Raw genomic sequence first — 6403 nt, 5'->3', positions numbered from 1 at the left:
GTTAGTGATGATGTGGGTTACTATCCCCCCCGTGAAGCCAGCAGGGATGTCATATATATATATATATATATATACACACATATTAAAAGCTTATTTTGTGGTTGTTGTTAGCAGTTGTGTCCTCTAAGCAGACATTAGTTCATTAACTCTCTCTGCCTGGAATCCTTCAAATTCCATTGTGGTGGATGTGGCTGTGACAGAGCACTCTGTGTGACACCAGGAAAGCAAGGCAGGAAAACAGAAGGCACAACACAGAAAGGTCTTCAGTCATGCACACATCTTCCATTTCAGCTCCCATCCTGACCTACAGAGTCACACAATCACAGAATTAACCAGGTTGGAAAAGACATCTAAGATCATCAAGTCCAACTTATTACTTAACACCTTCTAATTAACTAAACCATGGCACTAAGTGCCTCAGCCAGCCTCCTCTTAAACACCTCCAGGGATGGTGACTCCACCACCTCCTCAAGCAGCCCATTCCAATGCCAATCACTCTCTCTGACAACAACTTCCTTCTAACATCCAGCCTAGACCTTCCCTGCCACAACTTGAGGCTCTGTCCCCTTCTTCTGTTGCTGCTTGCCTGGCAGAAGAGCCCAACCCCACCTGGCTACAGCCTTACTTCAGGGAGCTGCAGACAGCAATGAGGTCTGCCCTGAGCCTCCTCTTCTGCAGGCTGCACACCCCCAGCTCCCTCAGCCTCTCCTCACAGGGCTCTGTTCCAGGCCCCTCACCAGCCTTGCTGCCCTTCTCTGGACACCTTCCAGCACCTCAACATCTCTCTTGAATTGAGAGCACTCAATTCTGTTCCCAGAGCACTGGAACAGGCTCCCCAGAAAATTTGTGAGGTCTCCTTCTTCCTAACATCCAGCCTGAACCTACCCTGGTGCACCTTGGGGATGTGTCCTCTTGAAGAGATCAATCCCACCTGGCTGCAACCTCCCTTCAGGTAGTTGTAGAGAGCAATAAGATCTCCCCTGAGCCTCCTCTTCTCCAGGCTGACCAACCCCAGCTGCCTCAGCTGCTCCCTGTAGGACTTGTGCTCCAGCCTACTCAATCAGCCTTGGTGCCCTTCTCTGGACACCTTGAAGCACCTCAACATCTTTCTTAAACTGAGGGGCCCAGAACTGGACAGAGCACTCCAGGTGTGCCTACAGTGTAGTATGATTTGTGCAGAGCTAGGGAATTCAGAAGTCTTTCCTCATGCAAACAGCTCATTACAGCTGTTAGCATCTTCCTCTCCTCTGCTTCATCTTCATCACTGGGCTAACCTTGGCCACCCCTTCTGTCTTTGGCTAGGCAAACAGGGCAGGGAGCAGTGGTTGCCTCCCCTATCCAATTCCACTTTAACCAGAAGTGCCAAGTCCCAAAGCACATTTTCAGGCTCTGCCCTGAAGCCCTGGGGGAAGTGAACAGGTTAATGTCCTGAGCCTTCCTAAGCCCAGCTTGAACTCTGCCTCAGGATGCCAGTGGAAGTCTGCATAGGTGAGTCTGAATTATGGACAGGGCAAGAATGCAAAATTATACTCCTCTTTCCAGAGAACAAATAGACAAACCTGCCAGTTTCAGGACACATCCTGACCACTTCAAAGCAAAATTAAAGGTTGCAGTGGTGGAGAGCTTTAGGTCAGCACAATTTTTAACTTTTGAGGGCCTTGATGAAGCAGCTACTAAAAAAGAGTGGTTTGTACTCTTTGGCTCTGATTTATTAGTGTTATAAATTATAGTGCAGACCACCCTGTAATCAAGTGCTTGTGAACTCTGTGTGTAACACCTTGGAAATGGGAGGTAACAGAAGCAGTTTCCTTCTTTAGGTAAAAATGTAGACTCTTGAAACACAAACCAGAGCAGTCCAGGGGTCAGAGTGAAAAAATAAAACCCTGCTTTTGCACACAGGTTTTGAATTCTTCTTCATGGCATTCTGTTAGTTGTGGTGTTGGATAACATATTTGGTGTTTTCTTAGCCCCCAGTGGACAGCAACACACAAAGCCAAGCTCCATGGACAACTGGAATCATCTCTGGGTTTCAGCAACAGAAAGCTCCACTGAGTCACCATTAACCTGTGTAACTGGGACCAGGCAGAGTGCCTCTTTGAACAGGGGGTACATCTTGATATGTGTCCTCAATTCTCACCCACACAAGGCAAGAAAAAAAAAGACCATTTCATTTTTTCCTGCTCCTCCATCCAATGCTTTGTGCTGTAAAGCCTGGAAAGGGGGAAAAAAGTATCCCTGATTTCTTTGGAAGGAATAAAATGCTTCCAATTTGTATCATAGAATCAACCATGTTGGAAGAGACCTCCAACATCATCCAGGCCAACCTAGCACCCAGCCCTGTCCAGTCAACCAGACCATGGCACTAAGTGCCTCATCCAGGCTTTGCTTCAACACCTCCAGGCACAGCAACTCCACCACCTCCCTGGGCAGCCCATTCCAATGCCAATCACTCTCTCTGACAACAACTTCCTAACAACATCCAGCCTAGACCTGCCCTGGCACAACTTGAGGCTGTATCCTCTTGTTCTGTTGCTGGTTGCCTGGGATAAGAGCCCAACCCCACCTGGCTACAGCCTCCCTTCAGGTAGTTGCAGACAGCAATTGTACTCCCAGCAGGGGAAGAAACTGTTGGGCAGTATGAACCAAACCCTGATCAGGCTGACCCTACAAAGACACAGCAAGAAACTGGATGCAATCATGCCAGGCACATTGTGTTCACTGTCAGGTGCTGTCCATGGGGCTTCTCACCTTCTGAGAACTTGAATTTGTCAGCAGTTTTCAGACAGGCTGTGTGCAGGAGAAACCCTGACAGCCCTGGGAACTCTCTGTGCTAGTTTGAGCCTAGCTGGGATATTTTGGTGAGAGGAATTAAATGCTAGGCTGTGAAAAGGCAACGATGGTGATGGCTGCTGCACTCATAGGCTTGCTGAGATGCAGAAAAACAAGAACATAAATACAGATAACAGAGTTGCTCTCTGGCTTTTGGCTGCCTCCTTTCTCTCTCTTACCTGCTGTCTAACTAATCCTTTTGCTTCCTAACCCCCCTGACCATCTCTCCAAACTCACCCTGCACATAAGGCAAAGTCTGGGGTATGGTAGAGAGGTGGGAAGAAGGTGGAAGGGTGGTTGGGAGCCCCTCCTGAGACCCCTGGCTTCTGGGAGGGCTGCTGTGTTTCTGCATTACTTTTAACTTGTCTATTCCTGTCTCTATCTGTAGAAATTGGAAATCTCTGCTTGTATCTTGTGCTGAGTTCTAACTATAAAGCTTCATTCTCTAATTTCCAGAGCAGCTGAGCCTAGTGTGGGTGATTTTCAGAAGAGTGGGGGGGCAGGTAACACCCAAACCATCGCACTCTCTCTGGCATCTCTGTACTGTCAGTCACCATAATATGCAGCCACCATTGCATGCCATAACTCAGTTTTTTCCCCCCTCTCCCTCTCACCCTGCCCAAGCAGGTGTGCAGGGCTGCTGAAGCAGCTTTCCCTCTGATTGCTCCTGCTGCACTTCCCAGCACTCGATTCCCAGCTGAAAGGCAAACGTTCACACAGAGCAAGCGCAGCTCCTTTGCTTGCTGCCTGCCGTACAAGATGCACAGAGCAAACACTTGTCAGTCACATTCCCTTCCTGCTCATATCCCCGAGGTGCAGCTCTGATACAGAGCAGCACAGTGTACTTTGCTCTGTACCCTGGGGAGCAGCATGTGCATCTCTTCATCTCTGCCTTCACGCTTCCTATTGCAGAGTTGCCCTCAAGCTCTTGAAGGTTTTCCTCCTTGCAGGATGTGCTCAGTTACTAACAGCATCTTAGATTTACACAGATTTGCAACTAAGACTCAGAAAGGAATGGAGTTTCAAAGACCTGTAGGTTTCTACACTGTGCTGCCTGGTCTACTTTTGAAAGCACTGAAGACCTAGATCTAAGTGACCTGCACAGAGTCACATTAGGAGGCAGTGACTGAACAGTGAGGCAAACTGCAACTTCTAAACCATCTGGAAAGAGAGTACAGTCTCAAGTTGTGCCAGGGAAAGTGTAGGCTGGATATTAGGAGGAAGTTGTTGTCAGAGAGAGTGATTGGCATTGGAATGGGCTGCCCAGGGAGGTGATGGAGTCACCATCCCTGGAGGTGTTGAAGCAAAGCCTGGATGAGGCACTTAGTGCCATGGTCTGGTTGATTGGCCAGGGCTGGGTGCTAGGTTGGCCTGGATGATCTTGGAGGTCTCTTTCAACCTGCTTGATTCTGTGATTCTAAGTCCACAGCTATGCACAACCATAATTGCAATGACTTGGTCACCAACAGCTAGCACATGCAGCAGACATCAAAGTGTTATCCCCCAGAGAAGGTAGTAAGAGACATTTGTCTCAAAGCCTATGGCCCATAGGGATTGAGAAGCCAGCAGCAAAGAGCAATGTAGCATTCTCCCCTCAAGCCAAACAGCTGTTGGGCACACAGCTGGCAGTTAAGACAAAGACAAAAGGATTCAAAAGGCATCCAAAGTCTTGACCTCCTTTCTGAACTGGTGAAGAAGGGTTTGATTTTATTTTTCATGACAGGTTGGGGGTATGATAGAAAACTCACTGCAGTTCATAGAATCAACCATTTTGGAAGAGACCTCCAAGCTCATCCAGTCCAACCTAGCACCCAGCATTGTCCAATCATAGAATAAACCATGTTGGAAGAGACCTCCAAGCTCATCCAGTCCAACCTAGCACCCAGCATTGTCCAATCATAGAATAAACCATGTTGGAAGAGACCTCCAAGGTCATCCAGTCCAACCTAGCACCCAGCATTGTCCAATCATAGAATAAACCATGTTGGAAGAGACCTCCAAGCTCATCCAGTCCAACCTAGCACCCAGCCCAGTCCAATCAGGTTGTCATCTCTTCCTTGCCTCTTTTCCCTCTCCAGCCTGTGTTCCTGTTTCTCATTTGGAGGCTTTGCTAACGAGCTGAGGTTTTCATCTCAGCAGGTCTGCTGATAGTACAGGACGTTCCCCTGGATGTGTGATTTCAATGCAGGGTTTTCTTCAGAGAGGGAGGAATTTTTTATTAGAACCAGCCAGTCTACAGTACTGAACTGTGCCTAAAAATAGAAGGGATTGCTTGCTTTTTTTTTTCCCAGTTGTTAAAAATAGAGATGCATAGAAACAGTCATGTGTAGGCTGCTTTTTACACAGAGGCGCTCTGAATGGAAACATTTGCTGTCTATCATCTGACCAGGAAATGGAGCATTTCACACTGCCATGAGTGGCTGCTGGTGAAGAACCAAGGAGAACACAGTAGCCCTGGTCTGCAGATCCCATGCACATACATCTCCAGGGAGAGCATAAGATCTCAGTGCTGTCTATAGCTACCTAAAGGGAGTCTGTAGCCAGGTTGAGCTCTTCTCCCAGGCAAGCAGCAACAGAAGAAGGGGACACAGTCTCAAGTTGTGCCAGGGCAGGTCTAGGCTGGATGTGAGGAGGAAGTTGTTGTCAGAGAGAGTGATTGGCATTGGAATGGATGCCCAGGGAGGTGATGGAGTTGTACTCCCTGGAAGTGTTGAAGCACTTAGTGCCATGGTCTGGTTGATTGGACAGGGCTGGGTGCTAGGTTGGACTGGATGTGATCTCTTCCAACCTGGTTGATTCTATGGCAAGACATTTGATTCTGTGCACACAAGCATCTCTTCAAAGACAGGGATCACAGAATGGTTTAGGTTAGAAGGGATATCAAAGCTCATCCAGTTCTACCCCTCTGCTATAGACAGGGACATCTTCCACTAGAACAGGTCACTCAAGGCCTCATCAAACCTGGCCTTGTACATCTCCAGGGAGGTAGTGGAGCACAGAATCACCAAATGTGATCAAAGATCTCCATTTTTCCTCCTGCAGAATCCCTCAGTTTCAACCTACATTCAGGTCAAGCACAGATGTCTTCCTGGGAAGAAATGCTCCCAGAAGCCAAGAAGACTCAAGCCCATGTAGAAAGCTGCATTCTCTGCTAAACACCATCCTTCTGGGTGATCTGGCAGAGTGAGGACAGATGGATTTTGTCTGCTGTGCTCTTCTCATTCCACGTTCCTCACAGTTAATTGTTGGTCATATTAATCTGCCATATTCCAGTTGAGACGTTCCAAGCTGCTGAAATGATTTGGGTAAAAAATAGCTACCAATAACTGGAACTTGGCCTCCATTTCTGTTAAAAGGGGAAAAGCCCTCAGCCTAGCATTCTACATGCCACTGAAGAGCTGTTTTGTTGGGTATTAATGGATTACTTTAAATGCTGTTTCAGAGTTGCACCAACTAACTATAGCAGAGAGACTCAAGGTGGATTTCACATGACACAGCCCAGAGACAAGCACTGCAGTACTCTACCTCAGCTCATCTAAATGAGTACCTGTGTCCAGTTCCGGGCCCCTCAATT

General features: G+C 47.8%; 1 long non-coding RNA gene across 1 annotated transcript; it reads right to left on the bottom strand.

The window, feature by feature from the left end:
• Window positions 1–1106: 1106 nt before the first annotated feature.
• LOC135180367 (uncharacterized) lies at window positions 1107–6356 on the bottom strand. Its single transcript, XR_010304415.1, has 2 exons — window positions 5893–6356; window positions 1107–2211 (listed from the first exon to the last, which is right to left on the bottom strand). It is a non-coding gene; the product is annotated as an uncharacterized LOC135180367 (long non-coding RNA).
• Window positions 6357–6403: the final 47 nt, after the last annotated feature.

This window comes from Pogoniulus pusillus, chromosome 13 (genome assembly GCF_015220805.1).
Source record: "Pogoniulus pusillus isolate bPogPus1 chromosome 13, bPogPus1.pri, whole genome shotgun sequence".
Lineage (NCBI taxonomy): Eukaryota > Metazoa > Chordata > Aves > Piciformes > Lybiidae > Pogoniulus > Pogoniulus pusillus.
Note: the sequence above shows the minus strand (reverse complement) of the source record. Positions and strands in the feature narration are given on the sequence as shown.